This window comes from Protopterus annectens, chromosome 10.part0, assembly GCF_019279795.1.
Source record: "Protopterus annectens isolate FY-2018-M chromosome 10.part0, PAN1.0, whole genome shotgun sequence".
NCBI classification, from domain to species: domain Eukaryota; kingdom Metazoa; phylum Chordata; order Ceratodontiformes; family Protopteridae; genus Protopterus; species Protopterus annectens.
The window spans coordinates 21,739,382-21,751,549 of record NC_056744.1 but is presented as its reverse complement, the minus strand read 5'-3'; the positions used below and the strand labels follow the sequence as shown (position 1 = coordinate 21,751,549).

The 12,168-nt window shown below is 42.3% G+C and overlaps 1 protein-coding gene and 1 long non-coding RNA gene across 3 annotated transcripts in view; one reads left to right on the top strand and one right to left on the bottom strand.

The window, feature by feature from the left end:
- Positions 1-12,168, top strand: part of RECQL5 (RecQ like helicase 5) — a 1,160,282-nt gene that overhangs the window by 16,301 nt on the left and 1,131,813 nt on the right. The window lies entirely within an intron of this gene.
- LOC122812913 overlaps positions 4,057-12,168 on the bottom strand; it is a 107,930-nt gene continuing 99,818 nt past the window's right edge. For both annotated transcript variants that reach the window (XR_006366605.1, XR_006366604.1), the window contains exon 3: positions 4,057-4,578. This is a non-coding gene — a long non-coding RNA (uncharacterized LOC122812913). The remainder of the gene's footprint in view (positions 4,579-12,168) is intronic.

Here is a 12,168-nt window from a genome sequence, read left to right as displayed (position 1 = left end):
CCTTCTTGGCTGCTTCACAGACCCAGGATTCCCAATTCCCAGCCACTAAACGTCCAGACCGATTTTACAAGGTACCTCAGGACACTCAATTCCTATTAAAAAAACCTACCTACAGACTCAGCAGTTACTGCAGTTTCTGCAGATAAATCTTCCAGACATTTACCCTCAGCGGCTCTTTATCCTATTGATAGACAGCAAATTCATGGACAGACTAGGGAAAAAGTTTATACCTCCTCCAACCTTGGCTGTAAGAGCTCTCAGTTACCAAACCCACATGACTAGGTATGTCCTAATTCACCAATAAAAAAACAACTAAACACCCTACTTTTCACACCATTTCAGGTGACTAGGCACTCCAAGTACAGTTATGATGCTGTGGAAGCCTCCTCAAAATCTGCTGCCTCAGGTTCGGTGCTGAGGCGATATTCCTGGGTGAGACTTCAGCTACTACCTATGCATGTGCAAACTAAACTGCTTGATGCACCCCTGGACAATAAAGCCCTTTTTGCACAAGCTTCAGCAGAACTTCTTAAATCCTTTTAAGAAAAGGGGAAGGAACTACAAAACCTGAAGCATTTACTTGCGTCTCCTATCCCCAGATATCACAGAAATTATCCACAAAGAACTTACTTTGTTAGGAGACAGTCCTCCCTCTCGGCACATCAGGCAAAGGGACGTAGGCAAGCTAGGAAAAGCTCTGCTCCTAGGTTTCCTTCCACCCCATCATCCACCCCCTTTCGGAGTCAGTCTGACCAAGCCAGACCACCTCCACTGTGACTTCCAACCTCTGAACTCCAACACCCCCTATCCCTTCGTCTCACCCTTTCACTACCCTGCTGGTGGAAAATCACATCAGAAAGCTGGGTCCTCTCCATCATTCAGAGAGGGTACTTCACGATTTGGTGGATGTTGCCCCACTTTCCAGGGGATTCCTCAACTTCCATCAAACCAGACTCATCTTTTCCTCACTATCATTCAACAGTTGCTATCTCAGGACACTATAGAGAAGGTACCTACTCCACAAAGAAACAAAGGGTTTTACTCCATAATGTTTCTGGTACCAAGGAAAGGCAGCCCATGGAGACCAATTCTGGGTTTTTTTCTAAACCTGTTTTTAAAGGTACCCACTTTCAAAATGATTACCTTACCTTTGCTCCTACCAGTTATACCAACACAAGCCTTCATGGTAGCTCTGGATTTGAAGGACGCCTACCTTCACATTCCAACACACCCAGATTACATGAAATCCCTATGCTTTGCAGTAGGTTCCTTGCATTTTCAATTGTCTGCATTGCTTTTTGGACTCTCCACTGCTCCTTGAGTGTTCACAAAGTGCCTCGTACCTTTTATTGCTCACTGCAGAACTCAGGGTATTCAGATATACCCATATCTAGACGACCTGTTAATTCTTCATCAGAACCGTCAAACCCTCCTCCACCACCTATAACAGGTGATCATCACCCTGACTCAGTTAGGATTCACTGTAAACAAGGAAAAGTCTCACCTGATCCCCACTCAAGACCTGGTCTTGGGATGCAGAATAAGAACAGACAAACATGAAGGCCTTCATTCCAGACCAAAGGACCATGGATCTCACCCTTTACTTCAACAAACTTATCACCCTCACTTCTTTGCCAGCATGAGAATTCCTAAAGATATTAGGCCACATGGCATCTCTGATACCCATGCTGCCCTGGCAAGACTCCACATGAGAAAAATCCAGTGGATTCTGAAGAATTTATGGAGCCAACACACTCATCCCCTGGACACCACCATCAACCTCCTCCCGTGTCTAAAGAGGGAGCTACAATGGTAAATTTGTGCCATCAACCTCAACCAGTGTACCCCCTTACAGGTACCTGCCCCCCTACAACAAATCTCTACAGACGCCTCAGACATGGGGTGGGGAGCAGTGCTACTGCACAACCAAAAACAGTTCACTGTGCAGGGAAAATGGTCCACACTAAAACAGAGACCATATCAACATCAAGGAAATGCGGGTGGTACTTGTAGCTTTGCAAACCTTCAAACCAGTCCTACGCCCAGGAACCCTGAAAGTGATCACAGACAATACAACTGTCCCGTGGTACATGAATGAGGGGGATGCGATCCTACCCTCTGTGTGCCTAGCCACTTAGATCTGAACCCTAGTATCATCACTGCATATTCATCTGCTAGCAGTGTACATCCCCTCTACAGAGAATGTTATGGCAGATAATCTCAGCAGAACTTCAGCACCCTCTCACAAATGGATTTTTCACAGAGCGGTATTCCTAGATCTTATCCACAGGTGGGATATTATGCAAGTAGATCTGTTTGCTTCCTCCCTGAACAAACAGATGCCACAGTTTTGTACAAGGGAACCACATCCCCAAGCATGGGAAGTGGACGCTTTCTCTTTTTCTTGGGCTGGGATGTACCTCTATGCCTCCCCCCTCCTTCACTCTAATTTAGAAGGTCTTCCTGAAAATACAGAGGGACAAACCAAAATTCCTGTTCGTGACCCCCTTTTGGCCAAGACAGCATTGGTTTTCCCTTCTCTACCTTTTAGCCAAGGGCAGTCATCACAGGTTACCCCACCGGTTAGACCTACTCACACAGGACAGGGGATCCCTAGTCCACCCTCAGGTAACCAATCTCAGATTGACCTTATGGGTGATAGGGTTCTAATCCCCTTCAGACATCTATACTCAGAGGATGTACTCAATGTTCTGCAAGAGGCCAGAAAGCCTAGTACCAGGAGAAATGTTGTCAAAATAGAAAAGATTCTCCAAGTGATGTCAAAAGAAAAAACAGGACCCTCTGAATATTCCTATACCCATGGTCCTTTACTTGTCTGAGCTCCTTCATTCAGGACTAACGTTTTCTTCAGTTAAGGTCCATTTGTCTGCCATTTCTGCATGTCTGCCTTTGACCCCCCCCCCCCCCTTAGCATCAAGACTGGAGATCAAGCTATTCCTGAAATGAGTACTCCATATCAGGACCCCCCTCCCACAAACCTGTGCCTCCACCTTGGGACTTAAATTTTGTACTTGAAAAACTAACCTTGCCACCTTTCGAACCAGGACACTCTGCATCCCTGAAACTATGCACATGGAAAACAGTCCTGCTAGTGGCCATCACATCTGCCAGAAGGGTATCTGAAATTCAGGCCCTGATGGCCACTCCTCCTTACCTCCTTTTCCATAAGGAGAGAGTCTCTCTAAGGACCAATCCTTCCTTCATGCCCAAAGTGGTTAATGAGCTCTCTCTCTCAATCAGACCATTAACCTACACGTTTTCTACCTCCAACCTCAGAATTCCTCAGAAAGAAAATTCCATTCATTAGATGTCCACAGACAACTTGGATACTACTTGGATAAATCCAGACCTGTCAGAAAATCTGACCAACTGTTCATTTCCTTCCACCCTTCCATGTTGCAGCATTCAGACCCTCCTTTCCAACCCCCTCTTGCATCACCTTCCTTACCTGCCTTTTCTTGCTAACTACCTGTGGGACCACAGACCTACAGCTGTTTATCCCCAGCACCAGACACAGGTGGTAAAGTACTCTATAGTCTGGTCCTCATGTCAGTCTGAAGGGACTTCCTTTTTAACTCATATTTCACCTTCAGGGGTACTACTGTATGCAGCAGTTCATTCTGAGGGGGGTACATGCAGACGTCCCTTTTATAGGCTATGTCAGTTTATGGCTCTGACCGGCGACGTCACATGTACCCCCCTGCTCTCCAAAGAGTTTTGTATACTGGCCAGATGTCAGGTGTTGCAGGCAGCAACCTCACTATTATGGTGAATACTGCAACATGGAAGAAAAGGACATCTAAGTTATGGTAAGTTCTTACACAGCTGTTCTTTTGGTAAGCAGTCATTATCTGATATCTTCACATATGGCAGCCATAGCATACATTGTTATACAAAACAGATGTATGTATGAAAGGTTTGAGACAGCTATTAAAGAGTGAAGATATATTTTACAGAATAAGTCATCTGTGTCCCAACATTAGCTAAGTTACCTTTGCTGCTTGTGCAAATAAGTACAAAATGCAGACCGTGAACTGCTTTAACATTTATGTTTAGTCTTCGTTTATTGGAGTTGAGGCCATGTATATAATATTGAGAGAATTATGTAGCTAGAATATACATCATGTTGAATGTTTTGCTAGTTTGCAAAGAAATAAAAACATAAATGACCCCCACATATATGATGGAGCCTGCTTCTTCTCAGAATGTTACCATTCTTACAGGTGCTGGTCTGTTCATGTCAGAGATTCTTCACTTGGTGTTTGCCAGTGGCTGAGAATTCCTCCAAGAATATCTAGCTATGTTAACACCGTGAAGTAACTAGAAAAGGCAAAGTGCTTATATGCAGACATCAGTGCAATGGTAATCAACATGACGTTCTTATCTTCTGTTAAGGTTCTGTGCCAGAGACTATATAATCTGTACTGCATGTGCACCTGTAGATCTAGGCTTTCTGCGCCTTTTGTCACGCATGCGAATAAGGCTGAATCTTGGTGGCATTAGTCTTGCAGCAGCAGCAGTGGGCACAGGCAAGAATGAACATCAGTAGTACAGTACCTGCAAGGAAAGATAGAAATAGGAGGCAATAGTCAGTTTTCCTTTTATACTGTAGTGCTACATAAAATGGCTGGCTTCACAGCAGAAGACAGGAACTAAAAGCAAAATAGTACGATCCACTAGCAAAACTAAAGGCAGTAACTTTATGACCTATATTAACTGTCCTGTGGCACACTTTCATATAGCTTTTTGGACTCTCTCTATCCAGTGATTATAAGATTCGGTTACAGTACATGCAGTGCAGCACAGTGTAATCAGGTTAAGCACTGGATCATGCAGACACTTTAGTACACCTTAGCAAAACAAAACAGTTCACAGTGTATCACAGAACTGGAGGAAGTCTCTACTGCTTACATACTCCGCACTGGTTATCAGTCTTCCAATTTCTGTCACTGCATGCCAGGAAGTTGGGCACTTAATATGGTTGACTGTGGTCTGTCCCCCCCCCCCCTTTTTTATCTTTTATTAAATCATAACTTCATACAGTAGGCAACTGTACCTTGACAGAAAAGAAAAAAAAAATCATATTTGTGCATTATACATTATTTCTTTTTAACAATTACAGTTATCTCCATTGTTATGTAAATTGCTCAGTTCCCGCCTTTCCTTTTTAACAGCACCTTCTGTTCTAGATTCAACTAAAAATTCTACCAAAGCTGATCTTAAACCTAGCACCCCTATCCTTTCTGTTTCTTTACACTCTATCAATTCCTGCGGTCCAAACTTCTGCTTGGCTTCATTACTTTCTGTTAGTTATTCTGTCTTTAGTTATTTGCTCTTCAGTTTTCTCCAGTAAATTCCAAACTCCTCTTGTCTATTTTCTATACCCCCTACTTGCAGTAATCCCAGAGTAGAAAAATCTCCTTTCTCCATTTCTTTATCAGCTTAATTCTTAGGATACCAAGAACAAGTAAAAGGCACCAATAAAGCAAAGCAGATCCACAACCTGGAAGCTGGCTCTGGAAGCCCAGAATAAAAAGTTGATGAAATGCTGATATTCCTTCTTATAATATTGGTTTTTGAATATTGTTTTAACATTGCACAGTTTTAATATTGCATTTTTTTAACACTGTATATTTTTATGGCAACCTGTAAGTACACCAACAATTGATTATTAAGTTTATGCATATACTTTGTTGGACATTGCAGTGAGTTGTGCTTAGTAATGGTCTGCCTGCAAGCAGGCTTTGTACCAGCAAGTAATTTGAAGGGTTAATTAGACCTTCTCTTTTACTAATTGAATTATTGGTCAAGCTTTGACTATGTATATAAAGAACAACCAGTTTGATTTTATTGTATCTTGAAAAAGCTCAGCACCAGGCTGAGTGAAAGCGCTTGAGGAGATTGTTGTTTGTTATTAAAGCAAGAAAGTTTTATGTAAGTTGCAGCCTTTCATTTTCTGCCTTGCGGAAGAAGGAATATCAGCATTTCATCAACTTTTTATTCTGGGCTTCCAGAGCCAGCTTCCAGGTTGTGGATCTGCTTTGCTTTGTTGGTGCCTTTTACTTGTTCTTGGTTTTCTGTTTGTGAACTGTTTCAGATCCATGGCGGAAGAAGGAGCACAGAGTACTTTCTCTGACACTCCTCAGTTACTTAAACCACGAGATGACAGTCACAAGGGCGGAGTTTAATCAAGTGCTGGATATGCTAACCCAGTTGACGAGTATGCTCAACAACAGTGGTGTTGAGAGACCTGCAGTTTTTCCAGGTAACCAGCAGCAGGGTTTAGAGCGAAAGAGAAGGCGTACTTCTGCTCATAATGAATGTAATGAACAAACTGACAGTGGTGCTTGTCTGGGAACCTGTAACCAGCAGACAGGTTCAAAACGAAACAGTAATGATAGCAGTAAGGGCAACAATGTCCTGCCTAATGAATCAGAAATGCAGGAGAAGCGTTTTGATTTTGGAGAGTGGGCTGGTCAGCAATTTTGGTTTCGTGAAGGTACTGTCAATTTCAATACTAATTTAAATAGTAACTCTGACATTAATGCTGGCATTGAAAAAGATTTTAGTATTCTTCGTGACAAGCTTTATACTTTTAAAGCAAACCAATTGGAAATTGACTATCTTAAGGAGTGTGTCAATGTGGGAAGAATACCAAAGGGACTGAGGTGTTTCAAATTTCCCAACAATGTGCAAAAGGACTCTAATTACTACAAGAAATTGTGTGGTGTATTTAATCGTGCTGGTATAGAAATGTTAGAAGTTATGATGGAAGAATATGAAACAAAAGCAGAAGTCTTATTAAATGATTTAAAGGCTTTGAATAACAGTTTAATTAACAATGAAAGATTTGTTTCTGTTAAACGAAGTTATGATAATATTTTTAAGGAGGTTGACCAACACTGTTTGAGAATTCTTAACCGTAAAATACACAAATTAGAGAGGGACTTAAAGGAATACAATGAAGGGGTGGCCTACCCACTGCCATTTAAAGCTAAGCAGTACAACAACATTAATAGTGATGCACAGGGAAATTTTAATAGAGGTTACAGAACAGAAATGCCACATGAGACACCAAGATACAACCAAAGGTTTGCAGAGAAGGATAGAGGATCCTTACACCAGGATTTTCACTTTCCCCCAAACAGGGGGGGGGGCAGATTTTTTCAGGGGTGGGGGAACAAGTAGACCAGGACATGCAGGCTATTTCGAGCTATTCACACACGACTAATGCTGTGGCCAGCTTGAATGTTTCAAATAAGGTCACAGTGGTAACAGAAAACAATTTTTCGATTTACAATTATACCAGTATTAGTTTGGGAACAGAACATTTTGATTTATTTACCAAGGGACTGCATTTTGTGCCAGCATTTTCTAACAAGATGGAACAGGAGTTTATAGATTTAAAAATGTTTAGTAGGCAACTGAACCTAATGCTTTATTTTAAAGGGGAACTTCCTGTAAGTATGGAGCTTTCACGTAGGAGTACATTTAACCCACCTATGGGACCCAACAGTCAAAATATTTGAAGAAATGATGGAAAAAGACATCAGGATGATTAACAATAATAAGCAAAGAAATGACCCCCATAATATCAGTAGGAATGAGATGAATTTAATCAAGGATCTCAAAAGCAATAACTGTAGGGCTATGAAAACAGATAAGGGGGGGGGGGGTAGTTCTGATGTATAATTCAGACTATATTCAGTACATTGAACGGATGTTGCAGGACCCGGAGCAGTATGTACAGGTGTCCAGGAATGAGTTACACATGGCATACTCAAGAATTTCTTTCATTTTATATGACCATCTTTTGCAAGGGGTTTTTAATGAAAAATTGTATAATTTTTTAATTGTTGCCAAGCCAAGAATTCCTATAATATTTGGCATCCCGAAAACACACAAAGGTCTTGACCCCCTACACTTCAGACCTATAGTATCTGGGCAAGGAGGTATAACAGAACCGATTGGGAAATTTATAGACCACACTTTGAAGCAATTTGCTGCTTCTTTGAAGTACATCTGCAGGGATTCTTGGGATTTTCTTAGGGGTCTGCAATCCCTAGCATACCATCCGGACCTATTGCTGGTAACTATAGACATTGTTCAACTGTTCCCCAGTATACCTCATTCTACAGGACTGAAATGGTTTAATGATGTTTTAGTTAAAGAAGCGAAACTTACTTCCAACACCACAAACTTGTTGGTGGAGTTAATGGAACTAATCCTGGAAAATAATTTCATTTGTTTCAACAGTCATTTCTACAGGCAAAAATCAGGTGTTGCAATGGTGTTTATGCAAACATAGTGTTGCATAAATGGGAAAACGCATATATTTTTGGCACAGAGTGGGCACAGTACATCAAGCACTATGTCAGATTTCTTGACGGCATTTGCCTTGTATGGAGTGGTACTAGGGCAAATATGGAAGAATTTTTTCATTATATCAACAGCACTACTTTTTTCTAACCTTTACACACTCATTGAGTTTTGACAGCTTGAATTACATGGATGTGCACTTGGTTAAAGATAAAGTTAACAATAGGTTCTTATCAAGTGTGTTTAGGAAGCTCACCTATTCAAATGCTTTTTTGCATTTTAAAAGTAACCACCCTGAATACCAAAAAAGAGGCATAGTCAAGGGGCAATTTTATCCGTGCCTCCAGAATGTGCAACACAAAGCAGGTGTTTATGGAGGAAATTAGGTTCCTAAAAGAAAGATTCTTTGAAAGAGGGTATCCAAGCCTTCTTGTTGAAGAGCTAGTGACAGAAATTATTAGGTGCAGGGAAACAAAATATCCACCTCTCCTAGACACTACGGGCACATCGATATGCCAAGTGGGCAGTAGCCTGCAGAATAAGGAACAAAAAGGATACATCCATACTTTTAGTATTGATTATGAGGTTGTGGAAAACAGTGTAAAGAAATACTGGCCGATCCTAAGACTGGACGACAGGTTGGGTAATAGGATTCCAGAGTTTCCTAGATTTATTAGACGTAGGGGTACCAATTTAAAAGAAATGCTAGAGATGAATCAGAACAAACCAATGGCAAGTAGTGATAATAAAAAAGAAGGCACATACAAATGTGGAATGTGCAAGCAATGCCCGGCTATATTCAATGGACATAGGTTATATTTACCATCAAGAAAATTCCTATATCAACCAAGGGGCCATTATAATTGCAATGCCAAATTTATTGTTTATTTAGGTTTATGTACTAGATGTAAAAGTTTCTACATAGGAAAGACTGAAAGAACCCTCAGAAGACGTATTTATGAGCATCAGTATGATATAATTAAGAAAAAGGAAACTAATGCTTTTTATAGACATTCCCTTTTTTGTCCCAACATGGAAATTAAATTCATTATTTTAGAACAGCTAAGGTTGGATGAAAGGGGGGGGGGACTGGGGGTCTCTCTTAGAATATAAAGAATTATTATGGCAGCTAAGACTAGATGCAGGAAGGCGACCAGGGCTCAATGATGCTTGCAGCATTAGCAGCGTCCTGAGGTTAAGAAAGGTTAAATTATGAATTTTTGGTTTACCAGTGTTTTCAGGGTTTCACATATAGAAATAAAATCTTGCTGAATAAACAGCACATTTTAATATTTTTAACATACTAGCATGTGTATAATATTGGTTTTTGAATATTGTTTTAACATTGCACAGTTTTAATATTGCATTTTTTAACACTGTATATTTTTATGGCAACCTGTAAGTACACCAACAATTGATTATTAAGTTTATGCATATACTTTGTTGGACATTGCAGTGAGTTGTGCTTAGTAATGGTCTGCCTGCAAGCAGGCTTTGTACCAGCAAGTAATTTGAAGGGTTAATTAGACCTTCTCTTTTACTAATTGAATTATTGGTCAAGCTTTGACTATGTATATAAAGAACAACTAGTTTGATTTTATTGTATCTTGAAAAAGCTCAGCACCAGGCTGAGCGAAAGCGCTTGAGAAGATTGTTGCTTGTTATTAAAGCAAGAAAGTTTTATGTAAGTTGCAGCCTTTCATTTTCTGCCTTGCGGAAGAAGGAATATCAGCATTTCATCAACTTTTTATTCTGGGCTTCCAGAGCCAGCTTCCAGGTTGTGGATCTGCTTTGCTTTATTAGTTCTTAGGATACTTTCTGCATCTTTATGAATGTAATATTTGCATACATTGTAGCAAACAATTTGCTACAAATAAAAGTAAAAAAAAAAACAAAAAAAGTTATTTTAACTAAAACCTGAGCACTGTAGTGTTCCATGCAGACAGGATACAAACGTTAACAGCTGAACTGAAGTTGTCTTCATTTGCTCTTCAACCTGTGGGGACATGAATCTGGGATGGATCCGACTCTGCCGCATTTCTCCAGCATCAGATCCAAGCTCTTACCCTACCCATAATGCCCCTGTCTCCTTCCTCCCTTCAGATGTCATTTGCTGCGTTCATTGCAAGCGTAGTGGTCTGCTGCTCCAGGCTTTTTTTTGGGTAAGTGAGTTAAATTTACTGAGTTCAATCCTCTTTCTATCTAAAATTTCTATTTCTATCTTCTACCTATCCTGCATTCAGGTGTCGGTTTAAAAAAAAAATCTCTCCTTACTCTCGCTGTCCTGTGCATGTGTGTGTTCTGTTTGCACCTTCTCACTCACTAAAATGACAGACACACCCAAACCAGGCTTCTGTAAGTGCAGTGTGGCCATAAGCTTTCCCCAGCTGATGGGCCACACTCTGTGTGTTGTTTGCCTAGTGGTCCCTCATCTTGATTCCTCCTGTTCGATCTGCACAGGGTTCATTCCCCGCGCATTGATTGACAGAAGGAATAAACTTATACTCAAGGGCTTTCTCCCTCCACCTGCTACGGGGGCCTAGACTACCCCTTTTGCTTCTACTTCCGTCTCCACCCCGGTCTCTGGGACTCAACCTCCCACTAAGAAGAAAGGGGATGGAGAGAAGCACAAGCACAGTGACAGGTCGAGGAAGTGGTCCCCCAAAAGCTCTTTCTTAGCTGAACCACCAGCTAAGCTCCGATCAGCTCCTAGCACTGGTTCTCCCTGACTCTGTTCTCCTTGTTTCTTCTCGGAGCTGTTTCCCAGTATCAACGTCACTTCATCGCCTCTCCAGGCCGGTGCCGGTGGCCTCTTCCTCCAGATCCACCCTTAGCCTTTTCGAAGCTAAGGTGGAAAGGATGATGTGGAGATTCATCTGCACTCAGATACAGATGGGAGTCTTGCCTGCCCTCTCTCCCTCCAGAGCTGGGGGCATGCAGTCCACCTTCATCCCGATCACTCTTTCTCTGATCCGACCCCCGGTTTTGGAGTCCTCCGGTCCTCGGCGTCAAGGAGTTGGCGCCGATGATACCTAGTACCTCGACCCCAATCATTGCCTTGAGCAGGTCCGCGCCGAAGGTACCTAGTACCTTGATGCTGACCATTGCCTTGAGCCAAAGGGATGGTTTCAGCTACAAGTCTTTTGGATCAGAACCTTCCAATCAGTGTCTCGGCGCCTGGAGGTTCAGCTCTCTCACCCCCATTGATCCAGAGGATTACGGACTGATCATAGCCCCAGCTCAGGGGGTTCATTCTCCTCCTGCCTTTGACATGGTAGAGTGTGTTCTCTCGATCCCATCAAGACCCTTGACAATCTCATCCTTGGAATCCATCCTGGCTCCCTCTGTTTCTGGTCCCGATTCCACCATCCTGCCACCTCAGGGGACAGCCTGCTGCCTCTCTGCCCTAGTGAGCTCCCACACGGGAGCAGCTAGATGTTTTTGAGTCCTCTCCAGAGAACCCCATTGAGGAGGTTCCACGAAAACACACGTTAAATGTAGACACTTAGACTCCCTGCTGGAGTCTCTCATGGGGGACACTGACTTTGAGGAAGGGAAGGGTTCCCCCCGATCACCCCCAGAGGATGTCTCATTTGGAGACATCATGGAGATCCTACGGCAGCAAGTAGGATGGTCTGTCCAAAAACCGAGCCTTGGCAAGTCGGTGTTCCTGGAGGTGTTTGGCATAGGATCCTCTACTTCCTCGGTGTCCCCTCCCGCAGATCCTGTGGTGGATCTTGTTGCATCTCAGACGTGGAAGGAGCCCGGCATGGTGGAGCCTATCCCCAAACGCCCTGATAAGGTCCTCAGCACCCATACCGATAAACC